Source organism: Camarhynchus parvulus, chromosome 3 (assembly GCF_901933205.1).
Source record: "Camarhynchus parvulus chromosome 3, STF_HiC, whole genome shotgun sequence".
Taxonomy (NCBI): Eukaryota; Metazoa; Chordata; class Aves; order Passeriformes; family Thraupidae; genus Camarhynchus; species Camarhynchus parvulus.
In genome coordinates this window covers 35,580,008-35,599,297 of record NC_044573.1, presented here as the reverse complement: position 1 = coordinate 35,599,297, position 19,290 = coordinate 35,580,008, and positions in this window count along the sequence as shown.

The window sequence follows — 19,290 nt, the reverse complement described above, 5'->3', positions numbered from 1 at the left end:
AGTAAATGCTTCTGAGGCTCAGAGGTGTGCAGAATAGAAATCCAGACACCTCAAAAAGAGATGGACTTGATGACTATAGGACAGGGATGAGCAAAGTGCTCCTCCTTTGTGGCTTAGTATTTTGGTATTTCCAGTTTGAACACCTATGCTCTTCATGGGGCTGAACCTGAAGCTCAAAACTCACAGTAAATCTTGCATGTGTTACCAGACAGGAAGCACACCATGTAAATTAAAATGGCAAAGTACTAAAGACAACCAATTGGAGGCTTCACAGAGAAAATATTAATGAATTCTGTGTGCCCAAAGTTTTTAATTGCAGTATTTGAAGACCATTGATGTCCTCTGATATCCTGAATTTCAAAATCAAAATGTCACTATAACTATTTCTTGAATACTTTCCTGCCTTTTCCCTCTTTCAAGATGGAGAATTTTCACCAAAAATTTGTAGCTTACCCAAGACTTCATATTTATGCTGACTCTGTATGCTAGAGAGGAGAAATATCAAGCATATTTTTCAAAACATATTTTCAACCATGTAAGACAAAGAATCACATTAGTTACCTTTATAACCCCAACAAAAATGGCAGATCATGTTTCTTGTGATAGAAGTGACCAGACATACCTGGTTTCTGTCAGGTCTCTCAGCTCTGGAAAGAGACAAATAGTTGAACCACTGTTTTCTTTCGCCTTAGATGTAGTTCTCATGTGTCAGTTTAATCACAGTCTCTCATAGGATATTATCATTAAGGAGAGGCACATGGGAAACCAGTAATTGGTACTAAAACTTGATCTTTCACCTCTGTTGCTGGTAACTCAACAGATCCCTGATTTCCGGGCTTCATGAGATACTTCAGCTTTTGGACAATGTTCAATGCACTCCAAGTTTGTGACACACATTTTGGTGTTAATCTCATTTTGCTGAGCTCATATCCTCACCTCAGTGCAGGCGCTGGTGTTCACATTATAAAGACAGGTGCTTTAGTGTGACGGTGTTCACAGGGGTTTTCAGGTGAGGGAAGAGACAAGAATGTTGACTCCATGTTCAGAAGGCTTGATTTATTATTTTATGATATATATTACATTAAAACTATACTAAAGAATAGAAGTAAAGGTTTAATCTCAGAAGGCTAGCTAAGCTAAGAATAGAATAGAAAAGAATGGTAACAAAGGCAGCTGCCTCAGACTCTCTGTCCGAGTCAGCTCTGCTGCGATTGGCCATTAATTACAAACAAGCAGACGCGACCAATCACAGGTGCACCTGTTGCATTCCACAGCAGCAGATTACCATTGTTTACATTTTGTTTCTGAGGCCTCTTAGCTTCTCAGAAGGGAAAAAATCCCAAGAAAGGATTTTTAATCAAAAGATGTCTGTGACACTTTAGTGCTGGACATAATGACATAACAAGATCCCATGGCTATGAAAGAAATTTAGATAAGTTCAAATTGTCAAGCATGCATGTTTCTACTGTGAGGAAATGAAGCATTTACTTCAAGTTTGTGTCAATACTGAACTTTTTTACACCTGGCTCAAATGTGTAAAAAACCAAGAACTGCGGGGTGAAATTCTATAGGTTTGTCCTATAAGGAAAGCTGAAATAGATGAATATTTATAACCTCTCCTGGCTTTATAATCTACCAGTTCTTTGACCTGTGATCAGACTGCCAGCAAGTTTTTTGGAAGAGTTCTCCAATCTATTGTTTTCAGACTATTAAAATTTTGTAATTTTGAAAACATGCCCTGTTTTTTAGTGTTTGCTCCACTTTTCCTTTTCTTCTTTTTTTTGGGGGGGGATGTGGGGGTTGGGGAGGGGCAGGGAAGGAAGAGGGAAGGACATGAAATGAAATTTAAAAAACCCAATTTTCCCCAAAAGATCTGCTTAAAATACTACATTACTTTGTCTACTTTGGATGCAACCCTGGGTTTTACGCATTCATTACAAGATAGTACAAAGAATTTCTTACTATTGCTTAACTTTGATTTTGTTCTGAAAGGCAATTAAGTATCTTGTTTCAAAGATATTTAGGTGACTTATTTCCGCAGTTAAAAGATACTTCAAGGGGAGCATGTGCTAAACACCTCTGTAGGCATTGCTTACAGTGTTAAGGATTTACTCAATATTTGAAAAAGTAGACTCCAATTCTACTTTTTACTTTTTTTATTCTTAATTCTACAAATAGTGAATCAGCTCCCTCTGACATGGGACATATAACATTCTGTATATAATGTTCAAAGTAGAAAAACCACCTGAATTAATTTCCCCTTTGACTTCCTATAATCTAAAGAAGTAAATTCATATCTTTTTCATCACCTGTCCTTCATATGGGGAAGAGCAGAAGGTAAAGATCTGTCCTATGAAGGAATCTGCAGACAATTGACTTTACAGCAAACCCCTAAAATGCATAATTCATTTTCCAAGCAAGATCCTGCCAAACCTGGAGAGTTTGTATCTAAAAACATCCTGATGTGATTTTTATCTAGCAAACCTATACCATTGTTATTCTTGGCCTAGTTTCCTAAGATATTGAAAAAGTGTAATCATTGTATGCGTCTTCCCCTCATAACTTCTATGGACATGGCCAACTTCAACACTTCAATCGCCTTTTAAGAAGAACAGAGATGTCAAATGTATTCAGTTTCACAAGGCTGCTAAACTGAAATGAGGAGAAGCTCCACTGGAAAATGGCAACAGTTTTAGACATCAGTAAATGTGAAATATTGTGGGAATCCTAGGTCTGGGACAGGTTTTGTTGGCATTTACAGTGCAGATCAGATGAGATCTACCCACAAGACAGAAAGTTATAGATTGGACATCTGTAATGTTGCTGTCCACAAAACTGTTTTCTGTAGAGTGACTGATATATTTTTACTTTTTTTTTAAGGCAAAAATGTCTGAGTAGTCCCAATCTGCTGCACATCAAATAGCTGGCTGCATCTGCCATCCAGGCTGCCTGCTATTTTCATAGAAAATATTGCCTCTGCCTCCTGAGAATCACTGCAGAATTCCCTCCCCTGCTTATTAAGGAGAGGACCTGGAGTTCTACTACTGTGAGGCACTTCAACCCAGAAGCCATTATCCCTTTGTCACATTCTCTGAGCAGGTCCCACAACTGGTCTCCAGCCCTGCCTCCTAAAAACAGCTGGACAGTTAATCACATGAGCCATAAAATCTCATGCAGTAATTTCATCACAATTATATTTGCATTATTTCATGACATTGTTATAGCTTTGGTTGGCTGTTGGAATTCTGTGTCTCTACCTTCTTTTCTTGTAAGTGAAGTTCTCATCTGCCAGCTAAACAACATAAAATTATGCTCTATCTATAAGAACTATAAAGCCACTAAAAACACACTGAATTGAAAAATGACAGAGTCTCTCTGTCAAGATTTTTCCTGGAACTGATAAATACTAGATAGACTGCAAGAGAAATTGAAAATAAACTTTAAAATATGGCTCTAAGAGCAAACCAATTTGGACAGTCTTATGGAAACTTAGAAAATCAAGTTCAAGCCACAGAGATTTTAAATAAAAAGGCAGAAAGAGCAGATCCTTAGATTCTGTAAACACATAGAACATAATATTTGTTTTGACTGAAAGATTTCCCACTATATTTTTAAAAATAAGTTTACTTACATAATACAAAATCATACGTACAAAGAATAACGTACATTGTATACCCTGATATCATCCATCCCATCTCTCAGATGAAAACCAATTGCACTATATGCCTTAAATATTTTGTCACTGGAAGTTTAGTTAGAAAAACAAATGCCTAACAATTTTATTGTTCAGCTCTTGAAAGAATTCTGGTTTTCATTACAGCAAAGAAAGTTATAAAAGCTGCATTTCAAAGACTGTGTATGGTACCCCAGACTGACATTAGGTACCTAAATGAAGCCCATGGTGAGAGCAAACCATGGCATATTTGCATCATTAGTCACTGGATATTTGCAATCAATTGCTATGGAATTAAAGTCTCAAATAGCATCTAGAGCACAGACAGTCAAAGCATTAATCATTCCATCACTTCCCTTTTGTTCTTAATTAGTTAAGATGGCATAGCAAAAGCCATCCCTGGCATTGTGAAGCCCTATATATGTTGCCAAGCTGCAGCTTCTGTGATTCTAAGCAGGTCATACTAGAAAAAGCCCAGGATATCAAGAGGTGGGCACTAGTCATGCAGCACCAAACATCCCACAAATCTCATCTGTTCCTTCCAAAAACAAAGGTGGGCATGAGAAGAGAGATGGAAGACATTGGGCCTGCACTCTGCCATCTGAGGTGCCTCCCTCCCCAAGCAGCTGGCAAAGCAGGATACTTCAGCTAGAAAGGGCAAAGCAGAGCCAGGGAATGGGAGTGATGGGAACCAGGCATGCTCAATAGTTATTTATTTCTACAGCTGTACAGGAAATTTCAGCTGTTGGCAGCCTGCCTTGGCAAGCCACACCTTGTCACCCTTTCTGAGCAGACAGAAAAGAAAGAAAGGGAGCCAAGTGAGATCTCTCTGTGGGTTCAGCCACTAGTCCACCTGGAGCCAGCAGCATCTGAAATGTGATGTTTGAGTACCTGCTTTGCTTTGCTTATGGGTTAGAGATTTCTGCTTCACCCTCAAATTGGGGAATATTTGTTGGCCTAAGTGCTGAAATGGCAAATGCTGGTAGGACTGTGAAACACATAGAAAGGTTAGATGCTTTCCTTTCTCAGCATGGGAAAGAACTCAGCTGAAGTACTCTGCCCCATTTGGACTCCACACTTCACAGATGGAGCCAAATGGAGATAGCTCTGAGGGGAGTGATGGAAACTAATCCGACATTCAGAAACCCTGACATATAGGCAAAGACAGAATAAACAAGTTGTTTACAGAAAAAGGCTGAGAAGAGACTTGAGAACAATCTTTGGTGTATAAGGTTGCAAAAAGAAAAGGAGAGGAACAAACTATTTTCCAGGTCCAGCGTAGACAGGATAAGAAGCAATATGCTTCATTTGCAGTACGAGAAATCTGGGAAAAGGAGTCCTCTAACAAAAAAGAAAACTAAACACTGGCGAGTTCGTCTGGAGAGCTCATTATGGGCGGTATTTAGGAACAGAGCAGACAGATCCGTATGACAAAGTGATGTTGGTTTAACGGATCCTTCCTTGGGACAGGGAGTGGACTTCACAACTTTTCTGAGATCATAGCTTGAGAAAACTCTAAATGAGGTAAACTGTGTGTCATGGTCACACTAGAGACCCCGAAACATCACGTGTGAATGAAAGTCAGCAAGGACTGTGCTGGACCAAAAGGCCAAATGGATTCCTTGGCACTTCAGCAGAGGATTGTGGGTACTTCTTTAGGCCACATTCTTCTAATGTGTGTGAAACATTTCCTACATCACCTATTGACACTCCCTTCCCTTTGCAATTTCCAAGTGATTTCTGCTTATCTGAGAGCTGATTCAGAGGACAGTCTTTGTTAGGTCACTGTAAGGGCCTCACTTGGCCTCCTTTCCCAGGAGGGAGGAAGTTTTCTGGGATAAAAAAGTCATATCCTCACAATAGTTGTTAGAAATCACTGCTTTTTTGGAGGGTTGAGACAAGTCTCTTAAATCTGCCTCCAAATTTAGATTAACAGGGACACTGGGCATGTCTACAGTAAGCAGAGGCCTGGGATGAGAAATAGACTTTTTCTTAGATAAGTTAAAAAAAGAGGACTAAAGAGTGTCATATCACACATACCTCCTGTATTTGTAAAGGGGCTAGGAGCCTTCTGGCCACTCCCAGCTCAGGTGAATCCTCTTCTTCAATCAACCCCACACCAGCAGGAATCCTTCCAGGAAGGGCTGCCATGCTTTTCTGCCTGCTGGTGGGACAATGTCCTTGCCCTCATTCAGCTCTGCAGGAAGCACATTTTGGTGAGTGCTGCAGTTTAAGGAATGTAGGAATGTTAATTATTAGAGCTTCAAAAGATACAAGTTCCAGTGGGCTGGATTCCAGAGCTCTGAATGAAATAAAAACCTCATCTTGATCTCCCCTGGCCCACAGTTTGGGTTGTTAGTGGAAAAAAGGAATTGAGTACACACACAAGAGAGTCTACCAGCACAAAACAACAGTACACAGCTTTAGGACATGAGGACATGTTAAAGTAGGAGCTGTTGTTGGGCAATGTTCCTTATACAGACTTACTCTTCACTGCTGTTAAGAAAATTCCACTGGAAAATTTCATGGTTATGTTTACAGTGCTCTCCTTTAAAATGGATGTAAACAGATCCCCTCCTTCCCTACTGTTTGTTTGGAGTTCACATTTCAGTTCCTATGCTGTGACCGTGTTATATAATGGGTGCCACTGGCATTCTGAATGCCATAAGCAAAAAAGAATCACTTAAAAATATATCAGAACTGAGTTTCTCTGTCTGGAGTGTCTCATCAAGTCCCACTATAGTTTGTTGCTGTTCCTCCCCTTTTGCAGAACAATATTAAAGCTGTTATTTTGCCTTACCTTTCTGTCTGAGGAAGCCTGTGAGAGAAGCAAAAAAAAAAAAAACAACTATGAGCTATGTTCATCCTCTGGCTGCTGAAATGCTGAAAAGCTGTGATTTGAGGCACTGGATGTAGGAAGAACAGCACAAATACTTCTCCACCTCTGGTTATACAGGTAAGCCAGCACAATCCAGGGCAGAAGTTCACAATTTGGTCTGTTATGCCCAGGCTCCTACTGTGGTACACATGGACAAAACTAGCTTGTTTAGGTTATGATTAAGACGATGAGATGGCTCATCTAGTAAAATATGAGATCAGACAGTATCTAAAGGAATATGAGGTGTCTGCACAGAAGGAAAGGAAGGGTAATTCATTCTCCCATGAGAGCTTCCATCACAGCTGAACACAGAAGAAAACGGTACAAACACATTCTGTACCCTCAAAAGCATTTTTTCATTGAGCGAGAGAAAAAAAATCACATGAAGATGGACTCAGGCATGGATGCATGCTTCCTCCTAATAGAAGCAGACACATGAGCTTCTCCTGGCCAGCACACTGGTGCAAGCTGTCTGAATTTCAAAAGGAGCCAATCTCCAGCTCTTTCTATTCTTCAGACACTCTGTTTTATGAACCACAGAGGTGAAGTGATCCCCATTTCTGAAGGTCAAAATCTCTGGAATTCACTGCTAGCATGTGACACGTCTTCTCCTCTCCTGATGGCTGCAGCATGTGTCTGAATGGATGTGGCACAAGGTAGAATGATGAGCCCCTAACTCTTGTTCTGTTTCTTACTTGCTGGATGGTCTGGGGCAATTCACTTCAATCTTCTGTGGCTCAAGTTCCCCATATGTGAACTGATGCTACTAATACCTCTCCAAAATCTCTGGAAATGGATAACTGAAAAGTTCTAGATACTGTAAGCAGTTTATTTCCCCAGCAGTTCTTAAAAATTGCAGGGGACACTCTCACAAAAATACAAGTAATTTAAAAGAATTCAGGAAACTTCCAGCAGTTCAGACTCTAAGAAGAAGGAGTAAAGTCCAAACCGAAGAATCTGTCTAGTGAGAATCCGGAGTTTCTCATTTAATTAAATTATAGACAGTTAGCTCAAACTCCACTTCTTACCTCACTTCCTGTGACTAATTCACAAGGATTCACTAGCACCCAAACAAGGGAGGATTTTCTGTGAGTAGGTAAAAGAAAACTTTGAGGGAGGTCTCTCTGGGATCTATAAAAACCATGCATATTACACTCTCAACAAGTTCCAAGAACATCAAGATTGAAAAATTGCATTTCAATGCAGCCAAAAGCACCATTAAAATGTACATTTGTATTGCATCACTGGGGCAGAGCATTAAAGGATACACATTAGAACTTCACTGGCTTTAATATAGGCATTGCTATATCCTGGCTGCACTAGGACTATCTCTTTATGACTTTGCCTTTACCATCCAAATATATACATGAAGTGCTAGAAGTTGTTTCAGTGGACTGCACTGAAGAACATAATTCTTAAAAAAATAACAGTGCATACTTTGCATTTGACTGGATAATTACCTATGCAATTATGAATGAGTGTGCAATTGTGAAAACTAAAAGATTAGACTTAACATTTGCCAGCACAGGCTTTTGTAGTAGGGCTGAAATGAAAATCTTCTGTTCTGAGGTGAAAAACGATGAAATCTGGATTAAAGGGCATAGTTAATCAACTGCTGATGGTGGTAGTTCTATGGTCTCACCAAAAGAAAAAAACAAAAGTACTATTTTGGGGGCGCAGTACACATCTGTTGTTTTGCACACAACACTGAAAACCTGGAAATAAATCATCAGATCTGCTTTCTCTTATGGGAAAAACTTTGAACCAGGGTTTTCAAGCACAAAAAATATCTCTGATAGTCACTGCAGTACTGCATCCTGTTATGTCCTGTTATTTTCACTAGAATTTCCTACAAAATTGGAGCCTATGTGATCATTCATTTTGTGTTCACCTATGTATTCATTCCATCCATTTCTTAATGATATTTCTAACCAGTTTCTAACACTGGTAGACTTGTGAAAGATAGCCAAATTCCTCCTTTTTCTTCCTGAAAATAGACAGATGCATAGAGATGCTATCAGAGTCCTGGCTCTGAGAAAACTTGCAGTTGTGAGTTCAAGATATGAGAGAAGCCTCATGGGAGAAATCCCATATATAAACACCCCACTGATGGGAAAAGCTTTGCCTGGGGCTCACATCCTCTTAGATAGTGAAAGTCAATCACCCATGAGACAAAAAACTATAGGAAACCAGACTTCATTAGTTCTGCTGCCACAAAATTTACTTGTTAAACAAAATGGCTGTTCCAGGATTTCTGAAGAAGAGCACTGTACTGTAGGCATGTGCAAGTCTGGATTTTTATTCCTTTTTCACTAAGTACTTCTGCTTAATGAGCTGCAAGTTGTGTGCCTAACTCACCAAAACGTACAGTCTCACTGCCATCCATAGCAAGACAAACTGGTGACCTATGAAACACATGAGAGTTGAGCAAAGGTTTGCACAAACAAACCATGACACAAATCTGCTGAGAAGAACAAAGAATGAACAATTTAAACTACTTGCCTACTTTTCCAACACATGATGCCTAATTTTTAACAAGTAAATCTTTAGCAGAACAGGGAGGGGTAAAAAACAACAAAAAAAGCCTGAAAGCAAGCTGTTCAGAATTTTCTTTTCAGCAGAATACAGTGTCCTAAATTTTCAGCAGTGGTTTTGCATGCCAAAACATCTGAAACAAGATTAATTATCAGAGAGCAAACTTTGAAAACATAAATAAAAACGCCTAAGCCTATTTTGATGTCTCATAGCTGGTCAACTCAGAAATGCAGCATACAAAATCTTTATTTCTAATCAAGTATTGTGAGTATACTTTTTCACTTCTTGGAATTCCTACTTTGTTTGGGAGAGAAGGAAATTTAGTCACAAAAGGTCCCTCTGTGCTCTTGATGATTGGCATTCTTCAAACACTAAAGCAAGTTACAAAACTGTAATAATCTCTCCTTCAAATTCTGGATTTCACACATACACACCCAAAATACCCTCAACATCCTGGAAAGCTTCTGCTATTGTGATTGCACCAACAGTCACAAAAACAGCCTGGAGACTTGGGCCAGGGTCACAGAATTGGATCTTTTCTGCTCTCCAGTATGACCAATCTGAAAAAGTAAGGCTCAGCAGCCTTCTTCCCTGGTGGTCTGTTAGTATGGATATATACTGGTTTACATTTTTCAGGTCCCTTTCAGGAAGCAGGCTACAGACTTCAAAGAAAAACAACCCAAATTCACCTCAAACCTAGTGGACAACCACCATAAACCACCAGATTCTAGCTCAACAACCTCAGAAAACAGAGAGGGTGAATGTGACCACAGTCCCACATATGAAATATCTACATTGGTATGGACAGAGATCCATTCACTGGGTCTGGAGAGCAACTGCTTGAAAGATTTACTAATTGTCCCACACCTCTTATTTTTTTCATCCTTTTCTTATATTTTTTCCTCTTTCTTCACAAAGTATAGTCTGTGAAGGTCTTCAGTCACACAAATCAAAAGTTCCTCAGTTTAGTCCCTAGTCTATATTGTTCCCAATTAGTAGGTTGACAGGAAAACACTGCATGGCTGTAGCCAGATTAATACTGCTGTAGATTAATGTTTTCCTTACTCTTCTTAAGCCTCACTTAAACCAAGTCTTTATCTTTACTCTTTTAAATCCTCTTTGTTTCTCCTAGCCCTTTTAAAGTAAAATCCCCAAGATCTTTCTCTTTGCACCTTAAAAGTTGATTCAGTTTGCTACCTCCACCATTTCCAGTTTATTCCCTTACCATGAGAACTGCTTTATATGTCTTCTCACAACTTCTCCATGTCCAATTTTTAGCTCTCTCCATCCAGGTGACTGCAGGAAGAACAGAATGCAGGAGGTAACAGAGGACCAGATGAGCTACAAGAAACACTGATAGTGGGAAAACACTGAGAATTCTCTAATGAAAGAAATACCTGCTGACTTTTTCTAGCTTGGCATGCCATAACTACTCTCTGTCTCACAAAATGCTTTGCTCCATAAGCAAGTTTCCATGTCCTGTGCAGAGCTGACTGGTATTGCTTCAATTAAATGCAATTTTCCATTGAATGGAGATGTTTACATAAGGGATTTTACCATGGGTCTCTTGAATCCCAGACAATTACAGATTCTTAGATGATATATACATGCCTCTCTTCAGTGTTTACAGATTATCCATCAAGCCATTTTGCAATTATTTTTTTTACATTGTTTCCTTTTTTTCAGTACCTTCAGTGAATTGCATTGATATATTCCCTAATCAATCTTTGTCTGTAACTCAGTGGTTGAGTCACCAGCCCTGGAGATATTTAATAGATGTGTAGACAGGGCATTTATTAGGGCCATGATTTAGTGGTGGACTTGGCAGTGCTGGGTTAATGGTTGGATTTGATCATCTTAAGGGTCTTATTGAGCCTAAATGCTTCTGTGCTTGTAAATGGTTAACTAACACCAGAACCCTCACCACCTAAACTCTGTGGCACTTAAGCATCACTACATTAAGTGACTTCACCATCTTTAAAATCATATTGATGCATACATTCAAGCTGATTTCAGAATTTTTACACTGCATATTCCATGGTCCTCTACTGATTTAGTTGTTATGTAAAAATAACACAGTCAAATGTGATGAGGGCTGTTAGTGACATAAACAAGGGCTAGGACTGGAATGGCAATAAGCTATATGTAGGCATATGCTGATTGAAAAGAGAACTGATCCACAAGAGTCCGGCATCCTGTGAAACACAAATGAAGGCAGTAAGTGCTCCTCCAGGATCAGACATCTGATCCTGCACATTCCAGTCTATCTGGGACCTTGATCCTCTGATTCCTCCCTCTCCTCCCATCTCTGTAAATAACATTTCTTATTATGAACAACCCCACATCTGGCACAGGATTGCTTATGCCAAGCTGAACTACACCCTTCCCCTGGGGAATAAGGTCAGGAATCATGATAAACACAGCAGTATAGGAATTTCACACCTTATAAAATTTTTGTTTACAAGTAACAGCAGTGATTACTCAAAAAATCTCAGAAAAAAAGATGAAAAAAAGTTAATCAGACATGTAGACACAGTAATTAGGTTGTAGCCACTACCAGTTATCAATTTACCCAGCAGTCTGTGTCTTTATTCTTCTGCTGCTTTTTCTCTAAGAAAGCAAACCCCCTGCAGTCCTAACTGAGAGGAGAAATATCATTTAAATACCCTGCCCATGCAGCACAGAGCCCTGATTCAGATCTTTTCCCTACTCCCCAGAAAGAAAAAAACCAAGAGGGTGCCTTCTGGAATATATTTATTTTGCTTACTAGCTTGAGACTATTTGGAGACTATCCAAACTATCCAGTCTTGTAGCCTTCCCTTAACACAATTGCTCCATGCACAATCCCACTGGGAGCAGGCTGCCGGAAGACATTCAGCACTTGTGAGCTTCTGCATCCTTTCTACGTGTGGCATGGCTGGCCAACCACACAGGAGCACCAGAGACACCATCTGGGAAGAGGTGAAGAACAACCTTCCTCAGGCTGCTCTGGATGAGCAGAGATCCAGGGCAGGTGCCCAGTGGCACACACAGCCATGGCAGAGAAGTACCTGCTCGGTCACACTTCCAGCCTGGAGCTGACACTTCTCACCAAAGATGGAAGGACCCTGGTGCCACCAAAAAAACCTGCTGCAGCGTCCTCAGCCTACAGCGTGTTTCTCTCCACTCCAGTTTATTTGCAAGTATCCCATACTTAAAGTGGGAAGATGACTGTTTTCTATTTTCCCATACCGGTGCTCTCCCCCAGGGCAGGGCCACAAACAAGACACACAAACTCCCTGAGGCCCTGGAAGCCAGAGTGCACCACAGCTGAGTTACAGCAATCCTTGCAGGGTGCAATCAGCTGCACAAGGCTGGACAGGGAAGGTTTGACATGCCAAAAACCAATCTCTTTCTCTCACTCAAAGTTCTGGCAACAAAGACTACTTCATGGCTCATGCTTTCTACATTTAGAAAATTCTCTCCCATGCTGAAAACACCACTCAGGGACTTTCCAGACCCTTCAAAGCTATTGGAAATGGCAACACCATGTGTCCTCCTCCACTCTCATCAGCAAGTTATTTAGGAGTTAGTTCCTCTGGGTTCATCTTAAAAATACTCAGAGCACAAAAATAAGTCATGCCTGAAGGTCAATTAAATTGAAATCTTCCAAACGGTGTTTAAAGTGCCCCACTAGATGCAGCTAAGAGTAAGGACTTGGATTTATTTCCCAACACCTTCCACATAGCTCAGTCAGTACTATGCCAGTGTCAAGGGGGAGACAGGGAAATAATCCAGAGGGTCAGATTTTGCATCTCTCCTCCTTTCTGTGTACAGATGTGGACAGACTGACAGGAATGGTGGCAGCGTGTCCATCACAAGGTTGTGCTCCATGACCAGGGACACATAAAATGGGGTTACAGAAGACAACAGCTATGCCTTCCTTTGCCAGTCAGCCATAGGATGAGTTCATCTGCTTGTCAAATTTACAGGTTCTTTATAAAGCAGACAGCTATGGCCTGGCTGTCCCACCAGTGCTGTCAGCTGTAGCTGGAATATAGCACATGGGGGACTGCGGGCATGCATGAATTTTGGATTTCTATTTCTTCCTACAAATTAAACCCCTTTACGGTTATATTTCTCTAAAGATATTTGAGCCATTAATATATGTTCTGTGCAGCTGCATATAAATGCATGTTCTTTGACTGTATATAGAAGTTACATCTCCTGTATTCTCAGAAAAGTGTAGTATATAAAAAAACCTTTAAGGTGGAGATAGAAGCTGACTAAATGAATGCAGAAGATTAAAAGAAGATTAAAATTCTTCTTCAGGGGCAGAAGAAAGTAGTTAATTTTAGTGGTTACTATTCACTAGCAAGTTTGATTACTTTATGGCTCCAATCTCTTTACCCTTTCCTGTTTAATTATTCTCCCTTATCAGTCATTTGAAGACTAAAACCTTCAAGCCTGGTTTAATTCAGTCTTGTCCTCTTTTATGTTTTCTTGTCAGGACTGCTGTTATCTACTAGTTCTTCCATCTGTGGCTTATTTTTCTGTCAGGGCAACAAGCTTCTCTTTGTCAGCTCCCCAAGGACACTTCTGGGACATCTTCCATATGTATAACTCCATGTAAAACCAATGGGTCTAAGGTCACCTGCAGAGCTCTTTGCTTTTTACAAGGCCTTACGTCATATCTCCTCCAGCTGCTCACGGGAGTTCACAGTAATTTGTACATAAAATGAATGTACCAGAAACTGACGTTTCCTCTGCCTATTTGGCAATCCTTGCACTTGCACTGTGGTTTTCCTGGAGTAGGAACTGTATTCTTCAGCTATGTCTAGACTGGTCAAAGTAAGAGTGTCTGAGCACAGACCCACCCCAGTCACCCACCCAGCTCAGTGTGGAGAATGGCCTCTGGCATGGTTTTGGACAAGGCCAGCTAACTCTCTTCCAAGCATTATGTGGGCACAGTTCAAGCTTGGTCAAGATGGGCCACGGACCATTCCCAGCTGAGTCCCATGTTTGGGGGAGAGAAGTGTTTGTTCCTCTGTGTGGATGTGAGCTCTGCCATACCATCCTAGAGCTCTGCCATCCCAGAGTAGGCTGACATCCTACTAGACATTCCTGTAACTCCCAGCTCCTGCAACAGGGACTGCTTGGGATGAGTGCAGTGCCCATGCCTGGGGGATCTCAGCCGTGACTGAGAACTCAGCTTGCTGTCTGAACCTCAGTGACTAAACAACAGTTTTATTTTTCCATTCCTAAGATTTTATGAGTGCATAAGAAAATATTTGCCTTCCCTCCCCCGCCACATTACTTGAGTATCCCTTTCTTAAGGCACAGAGGCACTCCACTTAACACTTCAATGAGAAACCCCAATTCCAATCTCCCTTTCATTTGAGAGAAGCTAAGAAAAAGGATCAGAAGTCTCTGCACTCCCATTCTCCTCCTTGAGCCATCTGCATTACCTCTGCTGACTCAAGGGTTAACAGGGACTTTCTGTCCAGGCTCTGCCTGTGAAACCTGTGGGTTCCTCTTTAGGGACTATGCTGGAGCAGTGGGACCTGGAGGGATTTCCCAATTTCCCTGATTCCAGAAAAGCTGTGCTGCAGGGGAAAGGAGGGTTCTGGGGAGGTACACAGCCTCTCAAAGAGCATCCTGAAAACAAGACAGCTGTTAATGAGTTGCAGCAGAGAAGGCTAATGTGTGAGGTGGTGATTGAAGGCGAGGAAGATGCAACACAACCAGCAGCTGCAAAAACTGCACTATTCAGAGGGTGTTCCCATGATGCTGGAGGGAGCAGGATGTCAAAGATCCCCTTCACGTCACTGCAGATAAAAGCTGTTATTCCTTCCTATAAGGCCCCTCTCAGAGCCCAGGGAAGAGAAGGAAAGATAAATAGGAAACTGGGAGGTCATTATCTGTCTCTTATGGGTCCTTAGAAAGAATCTGGCGGCAAAAGCCACAAGTAAGAAAGGAGAAAAGAAAAGCAAGAATGGCTGTGCATGTCCTCTGCTGTCAACAACAAAAACTTTTATCTCAATGCCTTTCTTGGGCATCAGAGTGCTGGAAGGCAAAGGAAAAGACTGATGCCTGGAAAAGTGGGCATCTTGTTCCTTGCAATGTTCTGACAATAGCTCATGGAGGCTTTCCTGCTACTGTGCCTTAGAGGCAAAAAAAGCAAACAGAGACAGGGAGAGTATGTGCATATTCTTATCTAGATTTTGTTCATAAATGAGAAAAGTCTGAAGATTAATTCAAATCTCTCTTAACTGGGATTCCTAGTGAGAGCATTTCTACATCATCCTTTCCAACCGCAGGCACAGAGCTGAGCCCTGAGATTTTCCAACTCCCATCTCCTAAACCCTCCCACCCCACGGCGGCACTCCAGTCACTATTTACAAGTGAGACTTATGAAACAATTTTATATCCATGCCCTCATTCTGCCACAATTAAACACCATCTCCAGAGCTGTTCTGAGATCACTGATGGTATCAAGAGCAAATGGGACAGTAATTTGTAAAGACATGTTAGCATTGTTCGCCTTTAAAAGGCACAAACCCACACACTTACATGCCCTTGCACACACACAGTTTTGCCAAGCATTACAACCAATGTTATTTTTAAGCTTCTGTCAAATAGATGCATGACTGCTGTGGGGATTTTATATGTTTAAAATGATTTCAGATATTTTCCTCTTAAATCTCTACTTTTTTTAAAAAAAATTATTTTTCCAAACAGGTTTTGAAATACTCACAAAGCCCAAACACATTTAAGCTTGCAGAAAGGCACATTTAAGGTCTGACAAGACTATGTTTAGGTAAGTTTGAAGGATCACTACTTTTTCAAGGATACTGTTCTTACTATAGTGCTGGATTTTGGCCTGATAAATCTACACACACACAGAAGTAACTTTTCTGATGAGAATATGCAAACAAATCAGGCTCACATGCAGAACAAGTTATGAGAGCTACTGTTTTAAACTGTGAGGCCTCAGTTTTAGGAAGCATTCTTTACACTACAAATCCTCAAGTGAACAGAAAGGCTGTTTCACTGAGTTTCTCAGGGGAAGTTCATGGCCCCTGCATTTGACAGATCAAAATAACACTGCTGCTCCATTCCTGAAGTGGTGATGCAATATTTTCACTAGAACTCTCAGAGAGAAAGTCCAAAGAAAAAAAACCAAAACACCCTAGATTAAATTTCAGTGACAATAAATCAAGGCATGAATGCTTGAAACAATTCAAATGCAATTGCTTGTCTGCATAGATACTACCTTGCCATCCCATAATACAAACCCCATTTGTTTTCACTGATGCAGAACCTTGTTATAGAAATGTCATTACAGCAAGAAGCAGCATAAGGGAGGATATCAGGTTTGCCTTTGGATTTATACCTTGGAAGGTAAGTGTATCTGCACTACATCCAAAACACATGCAGGCAGGATGTGACAACACACCCAGTTGTGTTCACTGTTGTCACAGTAAGCTACCTTCATTGCTTTCTCAATTCTTTCACAAGTACACTTGTATGAAAAAATAAAAATAATTTGCAATGTGCAAAATAACTTCTAGTATGAATGTATGAGAAAATATCCAGAAAAGATACCTTCATACCTTCTGAAGTTTTTTGGCTCAGCTCCCCAAGCTTCCACATGTAGCATCAAACTAACTGATCACTCAGCTAAAGGCATTGCCAGCAAAACAACACAGGATTCAACTACATTAAAAATAATTGCAAAACTTTCCTTTTAGAAACCAAACCAACAAACAAACCATCCCACCATGGTATTCACAAAATATATTTTCCACTCACTTAAACCTCATGGAAATAATAAAACCTTAACCAGAAACTCTAAAATTTAGCTTCAGGCAGAATGCTTGAAAGAGCATAAATCAAAAGCTCCCATAATATCCACCAGAGACTTGGTTATAGCCAGTGATATTATGCAGCAGGCACTCAAACACTGCAGTAGCAGGTGGGAGCATTCACGTGCAGGGATGATAGACTAGGAAAAAACCCAGTTTCAGACTTGTCACCTTGTGAAGCAGAACATTCCAGATTGCTTTGCTTTGCCTTGAGGTGGAGGGAGGATCACAACAAACAAGAGACGTGTGTGCTTGTGTGTTCTAAGAGTGGTCTGCAATATCTGCAGTAAGGGAGGCAGTTGGTGTAACCCAATCAAAGCAGAAAACTCTTGGTTTTATCCAAGAGCATGACACATTTAAGAGTATAATAGACACAAGATACTGAGGAAAAAGGACAAGCAAAGGTTTAACCTCAGGCTGAATCTTCATCCAAGATGTTCAGGAAACATGGAAAAATCCTCAGTGCCAATCTTCCTGATTAATAGCTTGCCAGAAGTTTGCTGCAGTTCTGATTTGGAACATATCAGAATCTGTATCTGACAACTCTTTCTGTAGTGAAACGGCATGTGCAGGCAGCAGCAAGCATCTCACTGCCTGTGCCATCTCTGAATGTTGTCCTTGGTACTATCACCACTTCATTTCATTTTATGGACTTCACTTCTCATGCTGTTTCCATGGCCAGTTACTTTTTCTCCTTCCTCAATTAATTTATAAATTAGACAGGACTCAATTTAAAGTTCTGTTTAGAACTGTCTAAGTTATTCTACATCAATTCTTTACAACTGGCTTTATCCACTTATCAGCTTTCTTAGAGGTAAAAAAGGGCAGTAAAAGCCCTTGTGAAGTACAGACCAAATGCGAGACATACTTCAGCTACAAAAAACCATTCTCTGCCTAGCTAGACAATAAATTAAGACTACAAAAATGATCTGATTTAGTAGTTTGCCAAGCTTATGAATTACTTGCCTGTTTTTCACTTGCAAACAGAAGATGCAGACTGATTGACACTGTGTTCACTATGCCTGGCTTTAGGACTGCGTAGAATTGACGGTCAAATTAAAAATCTCTCTAACAGGAGGTGATAGCACTGACAATAGCAAAACCAAGGAAGATGGACTGCTACAAGTAAAACAAGTAAAAAAGTTGCAGGCACCTCTGGAGCATTCCCTGACAGACAATATCTCAGAGTACATGGGCTGTTCCAAGTCCTGCAGTATGGTGGTGTTTGTGCCTGAAGTTGGTTCTTTTAACTTCGGGCTATTGCCAAAATGTGAATGACTTTTCTCTCCAGCTGCATTGGTTACTTCTGGTTGGTCTGCATCTCCCTCTGGCAGTGTATGGTCTGCTTATTCACTGCTTCAACTTTCACTAAGGAAAGACTTGTGCTTTCCTGTCTGATGAAGAATGCTAATATTTTTTTTCCTTGTTTCAGCATTCTTCATCAGACAGGGACCATCATCACCATCTCTGGGCTGCTGTTCTTCCTCTGGCAAACACTCATGGTGCTCTTAACTCCCCTAAAACATAAAGGTCCTTGCCCTCTGTCTCATCCCCAAGGGGCTCAACCAAGACAGAGGGGGAAAATGCCCTTTTCCCACTCCTTCAAGTAACACTCACCTCACTACGAATTAAATTTTTCATGCTGCTGCCAGTTACTCTCTACAATAATTGCAATCTTAGGGTCTTTGCTAGCATCTTTCCTATTAAGACCTCATAGACAAATGTTAAAGAAGCAGGGAAGAGCTTTTACAGGGGGGCGATGGTGAGATAGTACTGCTGGAAAGGGACAAAATGAAATTGCTGTGAGGCAGAAGCACACAAAGAACTATAAAAATTAGGAGTGCTTTTCCAGGGACCAAAGGTCACAAAAATGGCAGAGGGCTGAGAGATCACAAACATGGGCAAGTCAAGTCTGTGCCAGAGAGGTAGAAAAAGAAACACAAAGGATCACCATTCCAGTGAGCAGAAACTGAAAAGCAGTTCCTAAGCAGGACAAATCCTTGGAAGTGGATGTAATGATTGCACTTAAGACAGAAAGAATATGACGCTCACCTACAGATGACAGTGGAAGAGAGATGAATTGTAGGGGTTAACTTCTAAAAGCAACTTTAAATATGTAGCTGCTTCACTTCAGCAGTGATGTCATTAATAGGCTAACTTGCAGTTTTTAAGATCTTCATGCTGTTAATCCCAGTTTTCCATTGCATGGCTCTTGGCTGGTACTTCTTTGCCTGGTTTGTTACACTGAATTTTGGCCAAGAACTCTTGTAGTTGACTCACAGGTTACTGAGGTGTAAAATAAATAGGAAAAAAATTGAGAAGGGACATACGACATCACTGGTGATGAAAAGGTTCTT